Below are 22,992 nucleotides of genomic sequence, written 5' to 3' on the forward strand. Positions count from 1 at the left end.
CCACTTCTCCAACTCAACTCTCTGCCGATCAATCAACTATACCTAAAACTCAAGTGCAGATTGAAAATGCTATTCCAGTCACTGACCAGGTCACTCCTCTTCCTTCCGGTCACACTGATGTCTCTGAAGGCTCACAAAGCTATCTGAATGCCACTGAGTCCGACAAAAAGATCATTGACTCAGTGCAAGCATTGATCAGAGACCTTCAACAGTCCACTCCTCCTGCTGCTGGGTCGTCAATTTTTGAGAATACTCAGCTTTCCCAGGTCACTCAACTTCTCAACGAAGTTAAGGGACTCAAGGACTTGCTGAATGTAATCATTACCTTCCAAGCACAGCAAGCTAAGCAGGATTCAATCGCCAAACTGGCTGAGATCCAGCTGACAACCGTGCAGTACTTGACCTCCTTACAACAACAAATCCAGAACTTGTCAGCTGTGAACCCCGACCATGCCACTTCATCTGAAGTTAAGATGCTCTTTGCTCAGCTTCACACCGAGCAACTCAAGACCAACGAGCAAATGGTTTCTTACAATCAGTGCTCAATAGAGCAAATTGGTGAGGCTATTTGCTTGCTGAATCTGAATAAGCAAGAGATGGATACTGACGCAATGAAACAGAATGAGATGCAGTCTATCATACAACAAACCTTCAACCACATTCGTCATAACAATATTCAACGTCAGTATTACGACACAGCCCTTTTAAAGACCTTTCACCAAATCTTTGCTGGTCTTACTGAAGCTCTCATCTGGCAAGGCAAAGCTCAAGCGTTTAGCGTAAACATGCTCAGTGCTGCTGAACTCAAAGTACCCGAAGAGGTATCAGCTGATGGAGTTGCAATTTTTGACAGCGTCAACGAAAGCGCTGAGAAACTTAATGAGCTGTCTAAAGAACTGACTTGAGCTGTCTTAACTGATGCTTTCAGACTTCCTCCTCCTGATGCTGACAAAACGGGGGAGAAAGAACAAGCAGCTAGAGCTCAGCATGAGCGAAGTCAGTCACAACACAAGAAAAAGAAATAGATAGGCTAGCTCAGTATAAACTAAGTCAGATGAAATCTATATGCCTTATCTATAAGTTTTGTTGTGTAACGACTGACTACTATCAATATATCATATCTGCATCTTTGATTCTTATTCCTGAGTTATGATATATGTTAATATATGTTACTGTGTACTGAGTCATTACGTATCTTCAATTAAATCAGCTATGTTTTATACTTATAAATCTTATTGACTGAATCAAATGCTGATAACATGTTTGACATTGACTTATGTGCTTATAAAACATTGTCTGTTAAGAACTCATTGAACAACAAATTACTCAGCGCACTCTATATGATTATACCTTCCGCTTAATACTGAGTAAATAGAATATGTTTAATAAGCTGACCTAAAACTGACCTTAGACTTACTCGAATTAAACCTTTAAATGTTTAGAGTAAAACTAAGTCAGTAGCTAAACCCTTACGGGGGAGTTTGCTAAGATGAAATAGGTCAACTATCATGGGGGAGCTCAATACTGAGTTCTTCGCTGAATAGTTTTGCCAACATCAAAATGGGGGAGTTTGTTGAAACACCTTTCCATATAATTTTGATTTGACAAAATTGTTTAAGTATAATTGAAATACATATTCTAAACACACTAAGTTTAAATGCTTTGATTTATTATACTAATGTGTTTGTTCAATGTTGAGTTAAATTGTTTATAAGACACAAGAATTAAAAGGCCCAAGCCCAATACGGAAGTCAAGGCCCAAGTCAAACAACTCAGTACAACTCGGCCCGCGTTTGTTAAAACGTTGTCGCTTTGGACAAAACGCAACTCAGCAAGAGAAGGATCTAGAAGACCTTCGGGAACAACTTCAAGATGAAGCTGCTGAGTAGTCTCGACAAAGCGTACAAGACAACAGCTGGCTAATGAAAACTTCCAGACAAAGTATTTCTACTTTGGGTAAAGTTCAGACGACACAGTATGCTGTCCAGTTGACTTTACCATAAAAGGAGAGACAGTCTGCTGAGCTGACCGAGGACAGAAGATACACAATTCTGATTGGCCGAGAGCTCTGAGCAAGTCAGGATGATAACGACAGGTAGCCGTTTCCCTCCAACGGTTATTTCGAAATTCGAAATGACCGATGTCCAGACGTCTCTATAAATAGTGCCATCAGAAGCTTCATTCAACACAGAACTTGATCAAGCCATTACGCTGACCAAATGTCTACACAAGTTCTGCAAGCAAAGAAGCAAAGCAAATCTTACACTACAATTCTTATATCTGTGTAAAAGTCTAGAGTGATTATTTCAATCGTCTAAAGTGTCTTAGCAAATCTTTGTATAGGACAAACACTTATCATTTCTAGAAGATAGAAAGGAGAGGCTGAGTACTCGGTTATAGTACTCAGCGTGAGATTAGGATTGAGTAAAGGTATAGAGGAAGGTACTCTTGTTATACTCAGTTGCTAAGATTGTAAAAGGTTTGAGGCTCTACCTTTAAAGAGCTCAGTAGAGGATTCGAAATCTCGGAACGTGTTCCGGGGACAGGACGTAGGCTTAGAAGAAGCCGAACCTGGATAAATCTGTTGAGTAAAGTATTTCTTACCTTTAACTCCTTATATATGTTGCTTGCTTGAAATAACCAAAAACTGACCAAGTAAAGAGGTCAAGTTGAGTTGTGCGCGTTGAACATCTGAGCTCAGGAATAGACTCTAAGTGCTATCTCCTGACTCAAGCTAAGAAACTGACCTAGTCACCAGTTGACTAAGCCAGTATCTTGCTGTTTACTCCAGCGCCGCTGTTAAAACCTTTTTCCTTAGAAAAAGAAGTCTGCCCTAATTGCGAAAAAGTTTAAATAGTTCCTAACCCCCCTTGGAACTATACTTGCAACCTTACAAGGGACCAACAATATTCATAGTTCAGTTCAGAAGGTCAATCAGATAAGCTAGAAGTTCAATCATGTGCTATTTAAACTACTCAAACACTCATTTGGATTTCTAGTTTTGAAATCTATTAACCCTTGCACTTGCTTAAAGTGATGCATGTTTTAACTATGGCCAATGAAGTCAATTGTTTGGCCACGTGAACTTATAGAGCTAATGAGATATTATAAACAAAATCTAGGGGCTAATAAGACATCTTTAAAATTCCAAAAGTTAATTAAATAAGCTAAACAAATGAAGGAAGCCCCTCATGTATTAAGCTTATAATAAAAGAAAGAGTTAATTTCAAATAAATATATACAGAAGTGTTTTCATTACAAACCAAATCTTGTGACGGGTAGTGTTTTTAATCTCATACATGTGACAGGTAGTGTTTTTAATCCCATACCCGTCCCATACCCTCTAAAACAGGGTTCGGGTAGTCCCATTAGGGTCGGGTAGTGTCGGGTACCCGCGAGTACACTACCCGTTGTCATCCCTAATTTACACTAATCAACAGTTATTTGGATTTTCAGTTTTGAAGTTTAGAAGTCATCATGTTAATAACACTAAAGTTGAGGGTCATTGATGTATTTTACCTTATTATTATTAAAGAAGAAGAAAAGTATTGTCAAACATAGCACAAACATATCAACAACTTACAGTCTTGATCACATGCACCTTAATGAGCAAGTAGAATTTGCTCATTCACCGTTAGATCTAGGCTTATTAGAATTATAAGGTGGAGATTCAAAACATCATGAGGCTTAGATTTAATAAGCCTATATCTAAAGGTGAATGATAAATTCACTTGCGTGCATGTGAAAATTCCTGCAACAACTTATGTTCAAGAATGTAAGAGGGTTAAGAAATTGTCAAGATGCAGATAATAGTTGCACAATAATTAACTAGAACCGTCAATTATTTACACGACAATACAATTTAAAAAGACTATCACCAGACACGATTATCATTTTTGTTGCCTTTACGTCACATAATCACGTTGAAATCACATGACAACCCTATAATTAACTCTCTAAAAAATCAGCTATAGAGAACGTTTAGTGAGAGCGAGAGAAGTAAACTAGTAATAGTATCTCTCTGTCACTTCAAACACAAAACTTACCTATATCAATTGATGGCAGTTCTAGGTAAACTCAGGCTGTGCTCCAAGAGTAAAGTTTGGCAATAATCAATGGGAGCAAAAGCATTATATATGCAATGTTGTTGAGTTGATTGAACTCCCAGCCAAACCCCCCATCTCTGATTATTTCGCATCACGATACGTAGCCTACTAAATATCACCTGTGTCTTGAACCTACAACGTATTGTATTTCTGATTGTGGAACAAAGCTCTAAACCACCTGTAATATATATATATACTAGCATAATAGGAACAGACCAATTCCGCCTGTACAATACCCGATCGATCTATCAACTTAGGCTGTAACCAGAAAAACACAAATCAACCAAACATAATAGAAAAACACAAGGAACAGAACAATAGAATCAATATAGAGGTCTACTGCCTAAACTATCATTAGAAAAAACTCCATTGCCCAACCATAAAGCCGAATACTAACTGAATTCCCAAAAGATGTCTTTCACAATCTAAACTCTCACATATGTATAGTATCTATAGTATTCTCTCCTTCTCTCTCAACAAACTCTAGCTAAGCCGATAAACCATATGTCATTCGATTCCCAATTTACCCTCTTATTTCATTATCACATTCTTTATCAGACTCCAAGATAACATATTCCATGGATCTAAAATTCTGGAAATTATAGGAAAATTGAGACCATGAAGCACAGCAAAATTTATAAACACTGAATTGTAACATGATCTAACTAAATGAAAGAACACTCTTGATTGAGGAGCAAATTACTTATCAAGTGTGTATCCTAAATGAAAATGAAATTCACTGCAAGTTCCATCATTTTTAAGCTCCACTACCTACATATATGCACAAATACACACTGTACATCTACCACTCCAACAAGCCTGAATCACTGAATTAACTTTACAGTAAAAGATAAAGAAAGCAAAACTAAACTAATTGACAAATGAACAAGCATCAGATAACCATGACTGGAAGTGCCTTGGTTTCACAAGCATCAATCTAATTAAATTATAACTTCTTATAGTTATTCATATACCCAGACAACCTAAAAGGCATCTCCGCAATTTCACCTATTAGAATGCCTCGGGACTGCCTTTAGTAACGAAAGATGAAGCTGAAACATAAATGACAAAGCATGTGCAGTATTGATTCAATTAATATGTCTTCTTTTCTCTCTGAGCATTCTTCAAGATTTGGATCATCCACTTAGAGTCAAATTGATATTGTTTCTTATATAATAAAAGTAGTTTTTCCATCTAAAAGTAGCATTTGGTAAATATAAAATTATTTTCCCTAGAAGCTGGGAAAACTAAAAGCAATATTTGGTAAATGGAAAATCACTTTCTTTAAAAGCTAAACAATGGCAAACTTGCTCTTAGTTATACAAAATAAGTATTTTATGAAATAATGAGATGTTGGTGTCAAGTAGTGATCTGTCGGCGTATATGGTCACCTGTGGAGAGAGCATTACATGGAATACACTTTGACGATCAAGTTAGTAATCACATGGTATAGAGAGTATGTCTTTAAAATAGAGAGACGTGAGAGAGAAATTGTATCCTTTATTGGTGGATGATGCGCCCATATTTATATGTGTGCGCTATGGTTAAGAAAAGTCCTTATTGTCCCTAGTTCTCCTCAGGCCGCAGTTCCTTAGTTGGGTCATAAGGTGACTACAGAGGGCACTCTGACCCTGCTCATGGCTTAGATTCTGTGTGGAGTGTTGTTGTTGCGCTTTCAGGCCTAAAGCTCAATTAGAAGTTCCTCCCTATTGGACAATCATAGTCAGCCTTTCTTGGCTTCAAAGAAGGTTTGCTTGCTGAGTCTAGAGGTACTATAGCTATTCAAAGCAGAGAGGGATAGAGTCTTGGCCCCAGCCAGGAAGCTATAAGGTGAGCACCCCTATCACGTAAGGCTTTTGTACCAGCTCTGGGAAAAAGAAGTCGAGTGTGCCTAGAAGTCACCAGCCCCTGACCCGTAACTAAAACTATTATTTTCTTCGCCCTTACCGCTACATTATGTCTTATTGCGACGACCAAGCCCTGACCGGGAGTACTAGGTGTGACCCTATCTGAAGGTGACATGTCTTTGGTTCTTGTTGGTTTTATGTGTCAGAGGTTGCGGAAGCGAGCTGATTATGGGGTGTCGGGTTTCAGGCACGTGTCTTGCGCGCATGGATTAGTAAGAATAACGATTTTTAATAGCGCCTTTCTGGATAAATGTATCATGCATGATAGAAGCAATATGGTTTTGCAAGCGAGTCAGATACTTTTTTAATAGGAGCTAAAAAAGGCGAATGGTTGTTGGCCTTCCACGATCGATTATATATAGGACATCTAACTAACTATGTTGGTTTCCTTTGCCTTTCCCCATAGCTTTGAACTTCTTCCTCGCTAACCGTGTTCTTTGATTTTTGGAGGCTGATGAGATTTTTCTTCTTTTGGGACTTTGAGAACTTTTTCTGCCATTTTTCTGGAAGCAGTTTCGAAGTCAATTCTGAGGTCAGTCCCCTTGGTTTTCTTCTCCGCTATTCTTATTGTGAGTTGTTGTTTTTCTTCCTTTTCATTTTCTTGGGTGTTCGCCCCTTCTTCCGTGTGGAACTCTTCAGAGTTTGGGGTTGATCAATTATGTCCATCAAGTTTTGTTTCACAAGTCATAAGTGGACTCTAGCAAGCCATTATGACTACCTACTTAGATAGATATCTCGTATTTGTAACTCGAGAACCTAATAGTAATCTCAAGTGATCCACGTTATACGATATCATGTCCAACATGAGGCATGACAATGTCACCCTCATCTGTTGCTTGGTCATTCATTGATCTCTTATTGAACTAGTAATAAGTTTGAATGAGCAATATCTAATTGCCTCATCTGAGTGTGGTCACATGCTTCTCAGCTTCACTAATCAAGTGGTCGATGATATCTAATATCCATGACCGGTGAAACACCATTAACAGCTAAATCGTATGCTAGTTTTTAGTTTATTATCGTTCCCACTAATGGTGAGCAAAAAGTCCAAAAACCGATAACCGAACCGAAATTCTTGTTTCGTTCAGTTATTCTAATAATTTGGTTTGGTTCAGCTGTCAATTTTTCATTATTTGGTATCGATTATCAATTCGGTTATTCTGAAAAATGATCGGTTTAACCGAAAATTGAACTGAATTTATGTTTACATAAAAAAAATATAATTTTACTTATATTATATATTCTTGATACTTCAATTTCTACAATAAAACTGAAAATTTTAGTTTTAAATATTATTAAATTAATTTGGAATATGTGAGGTATTTGGTTAATTACCAAATCAATGAAACTCAAATTTCATAATTTATAACATTTTAAACATTTGGTTGGTAACCGAACGGAAAATTTTTGGTTTGGTCAAATTCGGTTATTTTAGTTATTTGGTATGGTTCATTTTTAAATTACACAAACATTGGTTCAGTTAACCGATAATTCAATTCGATTAGTAACTAGATCGAACTGATACTTCTAGTTCCCATGATAATAAGAGACCAAAGATATTTAGATTAGTATCCCATCGCCTCATGGTTTCACTTGTCTGGATCCTCAACCCGTCAAACGTGAGCACATCACTAATCTCGAATACTCTATTACATTAATTTCACATAAATGAACTTATAGAATAGATTATTGCCTTGCAACTGAGGGTACTATGCTATCAAGAATATAACGTCTCGAGACAAAGGTATACACCAACATGGTGCGCCCTAAACGAGATGGTGGTTTATGAAGACCAATTGGATACGAGGACAAGGCTTCCTCTACTTCCATTTTTCATGGAAGTGATGCAAGAATTTAATTTGGCTCCTCTCTAGATGACCGAGAGCAGATGGCATTTGATAGTGGCGATGTATGCGTTGTGTAGGCTGAAGGGGTTTCGGTTGATCGGGTTGGTTTTTCGGTATTTTAATTAGCCCATGGCATCAAAGCAGTCACAACATATGAGCTCGAGGCATCTACACTTTAAACTAATCCAGAGGTTAAATTCCAAGCCTCTAGAATGGAAACATTGCTACTTCAAAGTAAAAACTGAAGACTTGGTCTTGCCCTTTAATGTGAATGGGACCCCGAAGCCAAATGATTCCCCGAGAGCTGACTACGCGTGAGTTGGAGGTGGTGAGATGGCCAGTAGGTCTTTTCCTGGGCCAAAACGTGACTGTGAGGAATTGATTAAGAATTACTTGGATAACGAGTTTATGTATTCTTCCTAGATGGCGGCTTGTCTCGAGGGGTGGAAGAAAAATGGTCTTCAAAATGGCTGGGAGAGGTTTGACGAAGCAAGATCTAGCTAATTTGAAGGCGGTCGAAGTCACCGTTGTTGAATATGCTCATGTAGAAAGTAGGTTGTTAATAGAGATGTTGCACGGTTGAAGAGCTGGCTGCATCTTCTAACTTGTCTTGTTGTTTATTTTATTTTTGGTAGGTAAAATGTCGAAAGATTTGATTCTTGATTGGTCGACAGACTTGGACTAGTTGGAGTTTGAAAAGATGTGAGTGAAAGAGAAAGATGAGGACAACGATGATGAGGTTGCGGATATAGATGCTCCAACTGCAGAGATAAAGGGTTGGAATCAACTATCAAAAAGTGATTTAGTTGCCTTTCATGTGGTCAGTTTAGAACAAAGATTAATGTACTATTTACACTACTCGACGGTCATATGGATTTCCAGTTTTGAAATTCAGGAGTCATCAGGTTAGTAACGCTAAAGTTGAAGGCCATTTATGTATTTTACCTTAAACTCTGGTTATCAAAAATAAAAAGAAAATTATCATCAGAAACAACACAAGCATATACAGTAGTTTTCGGTGTTAAGCCAAATATAAACATCAGCAAGAAGAAATTAGATCAAAATATGAAAAAACTCATGTTAAAAAATGTAAGAGAGCGATTAACGAATTAAAAACTCATGTTAAAAAATGTAAGAGAGCGATTAACGAATTATCAAGATGCAGATAATAGTTGCACAATAATTAACTAGGCATGTCCATTATTAACACAATTTACAAAGACAGTCGTTTGACACAATTATCATTTTTGTTACCTTTACATCACATAATCACGTGACACAATTATCACATGACAACTCGTTTTGACACCCCTATAATGAACTCTCTAAAAAATCAGCTATAGAAATCGTTTAGGGAGAGCGAGAGAAGTAAACTAGTAATAGTATCTCTCAATCACTTCACTTGATGGTAGTTCTAACATTATATTACAGGAAATAGACAACCACATTGCATTTCCTTCCATAAAAACTATAGAACAGGAGCAAATTACAAAATTATATTATGACACAATCTGTAAACTCAGGTTGTGCTCCAAGAGTAAAGTTTGGCATAAATCTTAATCCTATAGCTCAAATTTTGCACATTACGGAAGCAAAAGCATTACATCCAAAATCAAGAGCATTTACCCTATATATGCAATGTTGTTGAGTTGATTGAACTCTCACCCAAACCCCCTTCTCTGATTATTTCGCATCATGACTCGACGTAGCCTACTACTAAATATCAGCTGTGTCTTGAATCTACAACGTTTTCTGATTGTGGAACAAAGCTCTAAACCACCTGTAATATATATACTAGCATAATAGGAACAGAGCGCTGTACAATACCCGACCGATGTATCACATTAGCTTAGCTTTCTCTGACCAAATGAATTATAGACACTGAATTGTAATATGATTGAAGAGCAAATTACTTATCAAGATTCTAATATTCTGGTATTATAGGGAAATTGAGACCATGAAGCACATCAAAATTTATAGACACTGAATTGTAATATGATCTAACTAAATGAAAGAACACTCTTGATTGATTGAGGAGCAAATTACTTACCAAGTGTGTATCCTTTCATGCAAATGAAATTCACCATATGATTGCCAGTTCCATCATTCTTAAGCTCCACCACCTACATAGATGCCTGTACATCTACCACTCCAAAATGAAAAAGATATAGAAAGCAAAACTAATGTAAATTGTTTTCCGGTAACATTTTGAAAGAGACTCTAATATTGTGATTCTGTTAAAATAATTGACAAATGAACAGGCATCAGATAACAATGATTTGGTAAGTGCCTTGGTTTCACAAGCATCAATCTACTGAAACTTAGAACTTCTTTTAGTTATTCATATACCCAGACAACCTAAAAGGCATCTCCGCAATTTCACCTATTGGAATGCCTTGGGACTGCCTTTAGTAACGAAAGAGGAAGCTGAAACATAAATGACAAAGCATGTGCAGTAAACAATCCAGCCTTAACCTAGTGCCTAAGGCTAAGAAAATTAAACAATCCTAATTGATAAAGAGAGTTCAGTGATTATCGAATATCAACTTCCCAGAAATGCAAAAAGCAATAACCTACCATTATAAATAAATAAACTAACAACAGATTTTGCAAAAAGGATGAAAAATACAGCATACAAAGCAGGAAATATAAGTAAAGCTACATGTTTGGATACTAGGAAAATAACAAAAAGGACTATGCCACAAGAGCATGAGAAGTAACCTAGTATCTCTCAATCACTTCAAGTTCAACAAGACAACTGACTTTTATCAAATAACGGTAGTTCACACAGAACCACAAGACATACAATAAAATTAACTCACAAGGAAAAGACAACCATATTGCATCCATAGACATTATTATCATGTTTATACGCTTCTCAGGAATGGCATTTGCATTTCTTCATACATATTTAGTAATAATCTCCACATTGCCATTACATAGAGAGAAAACTAAAGGTTATAGAAGACGTTTAGGGAGAAGTGAATTAGCATCTCTCAATTACTTCGCCCGGACAACTGACCTGTATCAATTGATGGTAGTTCTAAAATTACCACTGGGTATTACTGCAATCAAATTACAGAGAATAGACAAGGTCATGTATTTGAGCTGGCATATCACAAAACAAGAAGCTTAACTAAATTTCCTGCCAAAATGGTAGCTTATGATCTGGTGCTGCTGCTGCTGCTTCATTCTTCTTCAATTACAACTTGGATCTTCATACTGCAACACTCCAGCTTGCACAACATAGGGATCATTTAAGAACTGCTAAGAGACAAGAAAATCACTAACTTGTTTTGAGGAGTTCCTGAAACAAGAAACATAGTGATCCCTAACCACATGACAATAATGTCAATGTGTTTGGTTTTCTCATGAAAAACCGAATTTTTGCAGCTGCAACTGCTTCTCCGCGATGGCAAGATCCATACGTACAGATTAAAAAAAAAAAAAGCAAAAAATACAAGCATCTGATCTCCATGATTTTAACTTTGGAGTACCTCAGTTTAATGAAACTATTAACCCCTAGTTATTCATATAGCCAAGCAAAAGCTTCTTTCTAACACGGTACGTAAAGGGAGTTCAAAACCAGTTCAAATTTGATGTAAGAAAACGTAAAAGGCATATCCGCTATTTTACCTTGGAATGGACGCCTGAGGGGCTGTCTTAGCAACGAAAGAGGAAGCTGAAACATAAACAAATCCAGTAGATAATCAAACTGCCCCAACAGAGACAATCTAATCCCTAATTGATAACGAGAAATAGCAATACAATCGTCTCCACTAATTGGATGAAGAGATATATAGCAAGGTTAACAAGTAGAAACACCTGTTTGTACTGAGCAAACTTCAAAATAAACAATGCTTGAACAGAATGCCAACTTCTGCAAGTTTCTGAAATCAATCAAATTGACAGAACTGAAACTAGTACTGAAAGAGGGCCGGGCGAACGCCGTCATTTCCTTTCATAAAAGGAAATTTATTTGCATCACACGCCACATTACAGGAAATAGATAACCACATTGCATCACATGCCAGCATTTCCTTTCGTAAAAACAAAAATTATTGTATAGAACAGGAGAAAATTACAAAATTACATTATGACACAAGCTACTATCTGTAAACTCAGCCTGTGCTCGAAGAGTAAAGTTTGGCTTAAATCTTAATGCTATAGCTTAAATTTTGCACATTATGGAAGCAAAATCATTACATCCAAAATCAAGAGCATTTCCCTACCTATATATGCAATGTTGTTGAGTTGATTGAACCCCATCTGCTGACCAATTAATCCACCAAGTAACACTTGCAGTTGCAGCTCCGTCGATAAATATTTACCTTTGTTACTTTGTTGTGCCATTAAGTTAATGTATTTGTATGTGCAAGACCAAACTCAATGAATGTTGAGCTGAATCAACTATGGGTGTAGCAGTAAATGCAGGTTCAAAGTTGTATCAGATTCGTTCATCTTTGACGAATTTCTAGGCTTTGGTTGAGTCCGCTTCTCAAGTGTCCCTTTCCTCTGTTAACAAAGATCATATGCGTAACTCTTAGTTTTTCAAGACATGAATTGGCTGCATTTAGATTCAGCAGACAATGTAACAATACTGGCTAATGCTACCAAAACTTATGTACTTATGTACCATAAACAGATTTTGCCAAGATCTAAGATCTTACTTTAGTTATTACATTTGGCGTCATTTTATTCATTTGTCTAAGGATAAATTGGTACATTTACGAACCATAAATATATCTTGAAAGAGAGAGAAGAGAGTACCTTCTTGTTATTGGATTTTGCTTTCTCTGCTTCTTTTCACTGCTCAGACCCAGTAACTTCAGCCTCACTTTCTATCAAATCTTCATTGAAGTGCCCCTGTTTCACAAACATCAACCTAGTGAAATTATTAACTTCTTTTAGCTATTCATATACCCAAACAAAAAATTCCTTCTAACTCAATGGAAGGAACGCTCTAAAAAAGAGTCTGACATCAATCTAGTAGCTCCAATTTCGAATAGAAGTCAACAAATTAAAAACCAAAAGCTCTAAAGATAGAACTCGGAAGGCCAATACTGTAACTGGAATTGGAGGGGTGAGCCAGGCCAATGCTATAGTGCAACACAATGGCGACTCTTGAAGACCCTAATGGCAAGCCATTAATATAGGACTTCCCCCTAAAAAAATTAATTTAATATCGTGCAGACCATTGGTCCACATATCAGATATTAAACTGATAAGAACAGATACTACACTTGATCTTAGCCAAAAGGCCGAGAAAGGTATGCTTCTACCACTGTTAAGCTTCTCTCTTTATATCTCACTTCTTGGTCCTCAAAGAGCTTTCTTTCCAATGTGGGATGTTTGTAAAGTAAATGACACACTTCCTCACTCACTTTCAACAATTTGATCCGCTGAATACCAGACCCAAGGCAAAGTATTTCCATCAAACAACAATTATATCAGCTGAATACCATATCTAAGGCAAAGTTTATCTGCTGATTCCTCCATATGGAGTAATACTCAACATTCCCAGTATATCAGAGCAATCAAAAGATAATGACTCTTTTCAGCCAACAACCAATCCCTAAGTGACGCACCATATCTAATGCTTGGTCGAGTTTACACCGGAAGCAAGCATCTATTTGCCTCTGAAATAACTAACCCAAGTCTTGAAGGCATTGCCTTATGGAGCACATCTGTTTCTGATTTGACTAAATAACATCATTCCAGAGAGGGACTAAACACATTAAGCTCATTAAAGTGCCTCAGAAGATATGATAATTGACAAAGATTGCCCAGTTTGAGGGCAAACAAAACAAAAAAATAACCTCAGTGTAATATTTTGATTATGTTGAAACAATAAAACAAATTAACCATGATTTGAACTTTAAAGTGGCTCAGTTTCAAAAGCATGGACAAAATGAAACTGTAAGTCCTTCCTTCCAGTTATTCATATACATACCCAAACAAAAACTTCTTTTCAACACATAATAATGAACAAAGGGAGTTCAAAATTTGATGAAAACCTAAAACCAGTTCAATTTTACCTTGCAATGTCTACAGCACGAAAGAAGAAGCTGAATCAAATAGCCAACGAAACCAGGTGATAATCATTGCCTCAACTTAGCCTCCAACAGAAAGAATCGAATCCCTAATTGATAACGAGAAATAATGATTAATGAATATCATCTTCCAATATATGCATAATAATCAATAACCTATCCATTGTTCAACAAATAACCCACCCATTGTTTGGATACTTCAAGTATAACAGAAACTCACCTTGTACATGAAGTAGATTTGATGAAGATAAAAGTGAAACTAGAATTGGAAGGGGGCCGCGCGAACGCAGGCCCCCACTGGCACAAATTATGACGTAAGCTCTCCCTCTTGGGGAGACTTTAGGGAAGCACCCCTCCAGAGTGCAATGGAGGTCACAACCCTAGGCCATAAGCCTCTTTGATCACCCATTGACCCCGTCCAGGTAAGTATGTTTCTCCTTCGATCTTCAGTCTCATTTATACAGTTGCTGCTTCATTATCCTGCTCGTGCTTTCCGATGTGGGATTTTCTCTCCAGGCTTTTCTTCCACTGTTATAATGAGTTACGACCGGCTACTGTAAATTAAAAATCAAGGGGACAAAAATGGAGATTTTCATTCTAAGACAAAGGAAGATGGGAAAACTAGTTCGATACCCTCACTCCAAGCCCACCCCTGTTGTAATACCACTTGTATGGAGTTAAAAGAAGGTAAATAGGACATTAGATGAGTTAGGGGGGTAAAATGACCAATTTAGACAACTTAAAGGGGCTAAGGGAGCATTAGGCCTTTTTTTTACTTTAAATAAGTCTTCGACTTTTGACTTCTCCAAAAGGACGTGTCTATGAATACACTTTAACGATTAAGTTAGTAATCACAAGGGATAAGGCATCTATATTTATAGGTCAGAGCTATGGTTAAGAAAAGTCTTTACTAGTTGGGTTTTAAAGTGACTACGGATGACACTTTCACCTAGCTGGTAAGCTTAGATTCCGTATGGAGCGTTGTTGCTAGACTTTGAGGCTCAAATGCTCAATTAGAAGTTCCTCCCCATCGGACAGTCGTAATGAGGAATATGTGTTAGTTTGTCTGAGGGTGACATGTCTTCAGTTCTCGTTGGTTTTATGTGTCAAAGGTTGCGGATGCGAGCTGACTGCGAAGTGTCGGGTTTCAGACATGTGTCTAAGAATGGGCTTTAATAGTGCCTTTCTGGATACATGTCTCATGCTTGCCAGAAGCAATAATGGTTTTGCAAGCGTGTCGGGTCCTTTTTTGGAGCGCTAGCCATCCTTATTTAATGGCAGCTAATAAAGGCGAGCTACGATTGGCCTTCCACGGTCGATTATAAATAGACCATCTAACTAACTATGATGATTTCTTTTGCCTTTCCCTAGAGCTTTGAAGTTCTTGCTCGTTGACCGTATTCTTTGTTTTTTGAGGATGATGATATTTTGTTTTTTCTGGATGTACAGAACTTTTTCTGTCATCCCTACAGCTTACCATTCATTCTAATATTGATGAAAATTATATTCTAAATAAATTTTTTCAAACTTTTTGGTTGTAAGATCATTTAGTTGTTGTTTTGTTAGGATAGAGAAAGTGATCATCTAGATAGAGAAAATTCGGAAAATAATGATTTAGAAATCTAAAATGTTATTACATGAGAAATGTGGCTCTAAACAACTTTAAATCTTAGAATTTTTTCTATTTTGAGATCATCATCTATCATTTTGACATTGTTTGCTATCGTAAGCGGGATTGTAAAGGGTAGAGAACTTCTCCCTAATCCACTTCCATGTTTAGATAGGGGAATCTCCACCTCGTCTCCTTTGATGAAATGGAGAAAAAATTATTCCCCTCCACATATCCGTGGAGATATTCATCATAAATAACATTTTCTTTAGTGTAATATAAATTTTATCGTACAATATAAATATAATCTATAAAATATTAGTATACTTAATACACAAAATGCAGCAATCATAATTAAAAATTTATATAAACTATAAATTGTCCGATTTAAAAAAAAGTATTTTAATCGACCAAACATAATATCAATTCAATTAATACGTCTTTTTTTTCTCTAAATGCTTAATTCTTCAAGATTTTAGTCATCCAGATCTAGAAATCTATAAAACCCAGATTTTAATTTTGAAATTTTGAGTTTGCATCCAAAGATCACGGACTAAAGACGCCATTGTTGATGAGTGAAGTTTACGGCACAAGTAAGAAAAAAGACAGATAGGATAGGTTTTAATTTTGATTTTTGAAACTTCCTATACAAAACGACCGCGTTCCACTTAAATGAAACGATGATAATGTCGTTTCTCATAGTAAGATTCCAAAAAATATAAATTTAAACCTAAACTAATCTAATCTCTACTGTGTAGGCAGACTAAGCCCTCTTTTTTCCTATTTTCTTTTCTTTCACGATAAAATCCTTGGTCGGCCCTCTCTCACCACAAAATCCTTGATTATCCCTCTCTCAATTTCGAATTGAAACCTTAGTCGTTCTTTTCTAACTCACTGCTCGTCTTCTGTCCTACTTTACTAAGAATGACTTGTTTTTTTCTCTCTCAGGAGTTCAATTCAATATTTAGAAATCCACATATCAAAATTGTTATAGGTATTACTTTGAATTTAATTATGATTAAGATGGTTCTAAAATCGATTTCTTGCTATATCTATGAATGGTGTTAGAATTGATAATGATTTGGATATTATTTAGTTATGTTTCAATATAAACTTGAACTAGAAGATACCCTTGTTTTGCTTCGGGTAAACAAAAACTCAGAAAATAATTAAATGATATTGTATAAAAAAAATATACAATTTTTTTTTAAAAGAAAATATATAATTTTTATAAATTGATTTTCCATCAAAATTACCTAACAAAATAAAAAAATAAAATGTATAATTTTCGTCTATAAAAAATACATCATTATAATGTCAGCATACTGTTCTCATCTGCCCTAACACGAATATATATCAAATACGACGTCGTGCGACAATAATCAAATACTCAACCCTAAAATTCGCCCACTATATAAACTAACTTATGTATCTCCATCTCCACGCATCCATTAACCAATTTGCATATTCCCATCTTTTTGCCTTTCTTTATCCACACTAAACAATGGCGAATCCGAAAGATCGAGAACCCATGGACGACATCCCTTTCCTGGTTATCTCAGAAATACTTCTGTTGAAACACCTTTCCACATGATTTTGATTTGACAAAATTATTTATGTAATTGATAAAAAATATTCTAACATATTAAATTTAAATGCTTTGATTTATTCATACTAACGTGTTTGTTCAATGTTGAGTTTATTGATTTATAAGACATTAAGATATAAAGTCTAAAAGCCCATAAATGGAAGTCAAGTCCAAGTCAACACATCAAGACATCACGGCCCAAGATTTCAAAACGCGGTCGTTTTGTACAAAGCACAAGCTCAGCATGAAGAATGATCGAGAAGCCTTCTCTCAATTGCTTCAAGATGAAGCTGCTGAGTGTATCGACGAGAAGTACAAGACAGCGGCAGACAAGAACCAACTTCTAGACAAAGTATTTCTACTTTGGGTAAAATTCAGAAGGCGCAGGAAGCGGTTTGGAAGACTTTGCCAAATATGTCAAAACATTCTGTGTACCAGACGAAAAGCTGCCGAGCACTGCCGTGGACAGAAGATGCAAGAATCTCATTGGCCAACGACACTGAGCACGTACTAAGTGACAACGACAGGAAGCCGTTTCCCTCCAACGGTTATTTCGAATTTCAAAATTACTGGTGCCTCAAGTGTCACTATATAAAGGCCTCACATTTGCTTCATTCGATGCAGATCTTCAATTAGTCGAAACGCTGACCAAATTCATACTCGAAGTTCTGTGAGAAAAGCAAAGCAAAATCTTACACCAATTTTCAATCATTGTGTAAAAGTCTAGAGTGATTTCAATCATCTAAAGTGTCTTAGCAATTGTTGTTTAGGACAAACACTTTATCATTTTTAGAAGAATAAAAAAGAGAGGCTGAGTACTCGGTTATAGTACTCAGCGGTAGATATAGGAGTGAGTAGAGGTATAGAGGAAGGTACTCTTGTATACTCAGCTTCTATTGTAAAAGGTTTCGTGCTCTACCTTTAAAGAGCTCAGTAGAGAATTCAAAAAGCTTAGAACACATTCCGGGGACTGGACGTAGGCGGAGAGACCGAACCAGGATATGTCTGCTGAGTAACATATTTCTAACCCTTAAACTCCTTTATATATTGCTTGCTATAAAACTGACTAAGTAACGAACTCACACTGAGTTGAGTGTACTAAGAAGCTGAGTTCAGGAATAGACTCTAAGTGTTATCTCCTGACTCAAGTAAAGAAACAAACTTAGTCACAAGTTGACTAAGCTTGTGTCTTGAAACTACTTAGCACCGCTGTGTAAACCTTTTCTTAAGAAAAGAAGTCAGCCTTAACAGACAAAATTTTAAATAGTTCCTATCCCCCCCCCCCTTTGGAACTAACCTTATCACGTTATAATGGGCCAACAAGTGGTATCAGAGCTTAACAGCTCACTGAGCAAGATATAACTATCTTGAGCTGATCCCCATAATGGCTGAGAACAGCACTCGTTTCCTCCTAGGAAATCAGACAACTCAGATTTTACCAGAGGGACTGTCCATTACTCGACCTCCTCTGTTCTTCAGGTCTAACTATACCTTTTGGAAGAGCAGAATGAAAAACTTCATTCAGGCAACAAATATGAGTGCATGGCTTTCTATAGTCCAAGGCCCATTTGTTCCTGTTGAAACTATTGACGGCCAAACGGTTGTTAAAGCTGAGACTAAATGGACAGAGGATGATCTCAAGAAGCTACAAAATCATGCTTCGGCTATAAACATGTTTCACTGTGCGTTAGATGCTGCAGAGTACAACAAAATTTCAGGTTGTGAGTCAGCGCAGGAGATCTGGAAGAAGCTGGAGGTCACCTACGAAGGAACCAACAAAGTAAAAGAGTCCAAGGTGAACCAGCACATGAGGTTGTACGAGCTCTTTGAAATGAATGATGATGAAGGAATCTCTGACATGAACTCAAGATTCACAAACATAATCAACGAGCTCAAGAGACTTGGCAAGATCTTTACTGAGGAAGAGCAAGTCAAGAAGATACTGAGGAGTCTTCCTAAAAGCTAGCAAGCTAAGAAAACTGCTGTTGAGGAAGCTCAAGACTTAACCACCTACAAGTGTGATGAACTCATTGGCTCGCTACTGACCAATGAGATCTCAATGAAGAACTTCAAGGTGAAGGAGAAGTCTGTAGACAAAAAGCAAAAGTCTCTTGTCATGAAAGCTGACTCCACTGATGGGAGCTCAACAGATGATGAAGAAATGGCAATGTTCACTAGAAAGATGAAAAGGCTGTTCAGAAAGAATGATAAATATTCTAAGAAGCCTTACAAGAAGTTTGATAAGTACAAAGCTAAGTCAAGCGACATCAAGTATAAGAAGGACAACTCAAAGCCCATTACATGCTTTGAATGTCATCGAACTGGCCATATCAAATCAAGTTGTCCTACCTTGAGGAAGGAAAGGAAGAACGACAAGAAGGCAATGGTGGCAACCTGGAGTGATAGTGATGAGTCATCATCATCAGAAGTTGATGCCACTGAGTCAGCAAAGATCTGTTTCATGGCAGATGAGCTTGCTGAGCCTTGTGTTTCTGAGCATGCTGACCCCTCCATTGCATCTGACGATGAGATACACTCAACTGAGGTAATATCACTACCCTTGCTCAGAAATGAAATGATAAATGCCCTGAGTGACCTCTACACACTTATCAAAAAGTGTAACAAGAAGGTTAGAGCACTCAGCAGGCGATGTGACGAGATTGAGGAGGTCAAACTGAGTGACCTTCGATATCTTCTCGAAGACAACTCAACTTTGCATAGCAATATAGAAATTATGCAAAAGTTTGTCTCTGAGGTCCAATCAGATTCTAAGAAACTGAAAAAGGATGTCACATCTATTCAGAATCAACTAAAGGTTTCGAATAAAAGAAATATTCCTCTGAACACTCAGTACCGAAGTACTAGTAAGTAGAGATGGAATCCTCAGCGGAATGTCCAGTGTGACTTCTGTGGGAAGAAACTCAATTCATCACATTTGTGCGTAAACGAGGAGGAAGAGTAAGTTTCGGAGACAACAAAAAGGGTAAAATAGTAGGGTCAGGAACCGTTGGTGGTAATCCTACTATTGAGTCAGTCTCCCTAGTCAGCGGACTCAAATACAACTTACTCAGCGTAGCTCAGCTATGTGACAATGGGAGAAAAGTTATATTTGATGACACTGGATGTAAAATATTCGAGGGTAAAACAAATGAGTTGATTTTAACTGCCCCTCATATTGATAATGTCTTTATGCTGAACTTAGAAAAGAAATTTTCAAAAACTGTATGCTTAGTGTCAAAGGAAGAAAATTCCTGGTTATGGCACAGGAGACTTGGTCATGTAAGCATGGACCTCCTGGCCAAACTAGCAAGAAAGCAACTAGTTGAGGGATTGGCAGAACTTAAGTTCGAAAAAGATCAATTATGCAACGCTTGTCAAGCTGGAAAACAAACCAAACAATCTTTTCATAGTAAAAACATTGTCTCAACTAAGCGTCCATTAGAGTTGCTACACTTGGATCTCTTCGGTCCAGTCCAGCCGCTGAGCTTGGGTGGTAGAAGATTTTCTTTGGTCATTGTAGATGACTTTTCTCGGTACACTTGGATCATCTTGCTGAGTAGCAAGGATGAAACCTTTGAGACATTTTCAACTTTAGTAAGAAAACTTGAAAATGATAAAGACCTTAAGTTAGCTCACATCCGAAGTGATAATGGTGGAGAATTCAAGAACCAACAGTTCGTTGAATTCTGTGAAGCCAACGACATTGACCATAACTTTTCTGCTCCTAGAACGCCTCAACAAAATGGGGTTGTTGAAAGGAAAAGCAGAACCCTGGTTGAAATAGCCAGGATAATGCTGAGTGAGCATAGGCTTCCAAAGTACTTTTGGGGAGAAGCTGTCAACACAACGTGCTACATACTTAATAGGGCTCTAGTTAGACCCATATTAAAGAAGACTCCCTACGAACTTTGGAAAGGACGAAAGCCCAACATTGGATACTTTCGTGCCTTTGGTTGTAAATGTTTTATTCTAAATACCAAAGACAGCCTTGCTAAGTTTGATTCAAAAGCTGATGAAGCTATCTTTTTAGGCTACTCAACAAACAGCAAAGCATATAGAGTTTTCAATAAACGAACTCGGGTCTTAGAAGAGTCAGTACATGTTGAGTTCGATGAAACTAACCCTGCAGGAAGAGACATGCAGCTGACTGAGGATGATCCACACTTAGCTCCCGCTGACCAAGAAACAGCCGCTGAGTCATTGCCTCAAGGGCTGACCAAAGGTAAAAGCGAAACTCAAATTGTTTTCACTGACCAATCTACACCTGCAGAGATTGTTGAAACACAACCAGCACAAGACATCAATCTACCAAAAAAGATTAGAATACCAAGAGGACACTCAGAGAGTGCCATTCTTGATGCTGCTGAGAACACCCTGATGACAAGAAATCAACTCAAGAGATACCTCAGCAACGTTGCCTTCGTCTCAGTCCAGGAGCCAAAGAATTTCGCTGAAGTTGAGTACGATGAATTCTGGATGAATGCAATGCAAGAAGAACTTGATCAGTTCAGAAGAAATGAAGTATGGGACTTAGTGCCAAAACCAAGAAGCCAGAAGACCATAGGAACAAGATGGGTCTTCCGCAACAAGCTGGATGAACAAGGGAATATGGTCAGAAACAAAGCAAGACTTGTAGCTCAGGGCTACAGTCAGCAAGAAGGTATTGACTACGGTGAGACCTTCGCCCCAGTGGCAAGGCTAGAGGCTATAAGAATTTTATGTGCATATGCAAGTTATATGAACTTTAAATTGTTTCAAATGGATGTTAAAAGTGCATTTCTTAATGGAGTTATAAACGAGGAAGTCTATGTTAATCAGCCTCCAGGGTTTGAGGATCCCAAGTTCCCAAACCACGTTTATAAACTCAAAAAGGCTCTGTATGGTCTCAAGCAAGCACCACGTGCTTGGTATGAGAGGCTGACCAGTTTCCTGCTGACTAGAAATTATGTCAGAGATAAATCTGATACAACCTTATTCATTAAGAGAAAGGGTAAAGATACCCTACTGGCTCAGATATATGTTGATGACATTATTTTTGGTGCCACTAACGAGTCAATGTGCAAGGAATTTAGTAAGCAGATGCAGACTGAGTTTGAAATGTCAATGATGGGAGAACTCAACTTCTTCCTTGGACTTCAAATCAAACAAGGGAAAAATGGCATCTTTATCGGTCAAACTAAGTATGCTAAGGAGATATTGAAGAAGTATGAACTTGAGAATTGCAAGTCAATATCTACCCCCTATGGGGCACTGACACTGTCCTCTGCGCTGACGAAAGTGGTAAGTCAGTAGACAGCAGATTGTACCGAGGTATGATTGGTTCTCTATTTTACTTAACTGCTAGTAGGCCGGACATTCAGTTCTCAGTATGTTACTATGCTAGATATCAATCTAACCCTAAGGAATCTCATTACATAGTTGTAAAAATAATCCTTAGATATTTGCAAGGCTCAGTGAATGCAGGTTTGTGGTATCCCAATACTCATGATTTCACACTTATTGGATACACTGACGCTGACTACGGACGAGACAAGCTTGAACGAAAAAGCACCTCAGGAGGTTGCCACTTCCTTGGAAGCTGTCTTGTATCCTGGTTCAGCAAGAAGCAGGCGTTAGTAGCCCTGTCAACCACTGAAGCTGAGTACATTGCTGCTGAAAGCTGTGTTGCTCAAGTCCTATGGATTAAGCAACAGCTTGAAGATTATGGCGTTCAGACTAAAACAATTGAAGTCAAATGTGACAACAAGAGTGCCATTGACCTATCAAAGAACCCAATCCAGCACAGTAGGATGAAGCACGTCAGCATAAGACATCACTTCATCAGAGATCATGTACTCAAGGGAGAGATCAAGCTGACCTATGTCCCAACGGATGAGCAGCTT

At 37.5% G+C, this 22,992-nt stretch overlaps 1 long non-coding RNA gene, 2 other non-coding genes and 1 pseudogene across 3 annotated transcripts; all 4 read right to left on the reverse strand.

Annotated features, from left to right (window-relative positions):
- Positions 1-11,521: 11,521 nt before the first annotated feature.
- Positions 11,522-14,531, reverse strand: LOC136205424 (uncharacterized). The gene is made up of 4 exons (XR_010675946.1): positions 14,134-14,531; positions 13,899-14,002; positions 12,631-12,726; positions 11,522-12,375 (listed from the first exon to the last, which is right to left on the reverse strand). It is a non-coding gene; the product is annotated as an uncharacterized lncRNA (long non-coding RNA).
- LOC136207527 (U2 spliceosomal RNA) lies at positions 12,939-13,134 on the reverse strand. Its single transcript, XR_010676673.1, has one exon. It is a non-coding gene; the product is annotated as a U2 spliceosomal RNA (small nuclear RNA).
- LOC136207841 (small nucleolar RNA snoR127) lies at positions 13,499-13,581 on the reverse strand (annotated as a pseudogene).
- Positions 14,183-14,343, reverse strand: LOC136207733 (U1 spliceosomal RNA). The gene has a single exon (XR_010676861.1). It is a non-coding gene; the product is annotated as a U1 spliceosomal RNA (small nuclear RNA).
- Positions 14,532-22,992: the final 8,461 nt, after the last annotated feature.

Source organism: Euphorbia lathyris, chromosome 9, assembly GCF_963576675.1.
Source record: "Euphorbia lathyris chromosome 9, ddEupLath1.1, whole genome shotgun sequence".
Taxonomy (NCBI): Eukaryota; Viridiplantae; Streptophyta; class Magnoliopsida; order Malpighiales; family Euphorbiaceae; genus Euphorbia; species Euphorbia lathyris.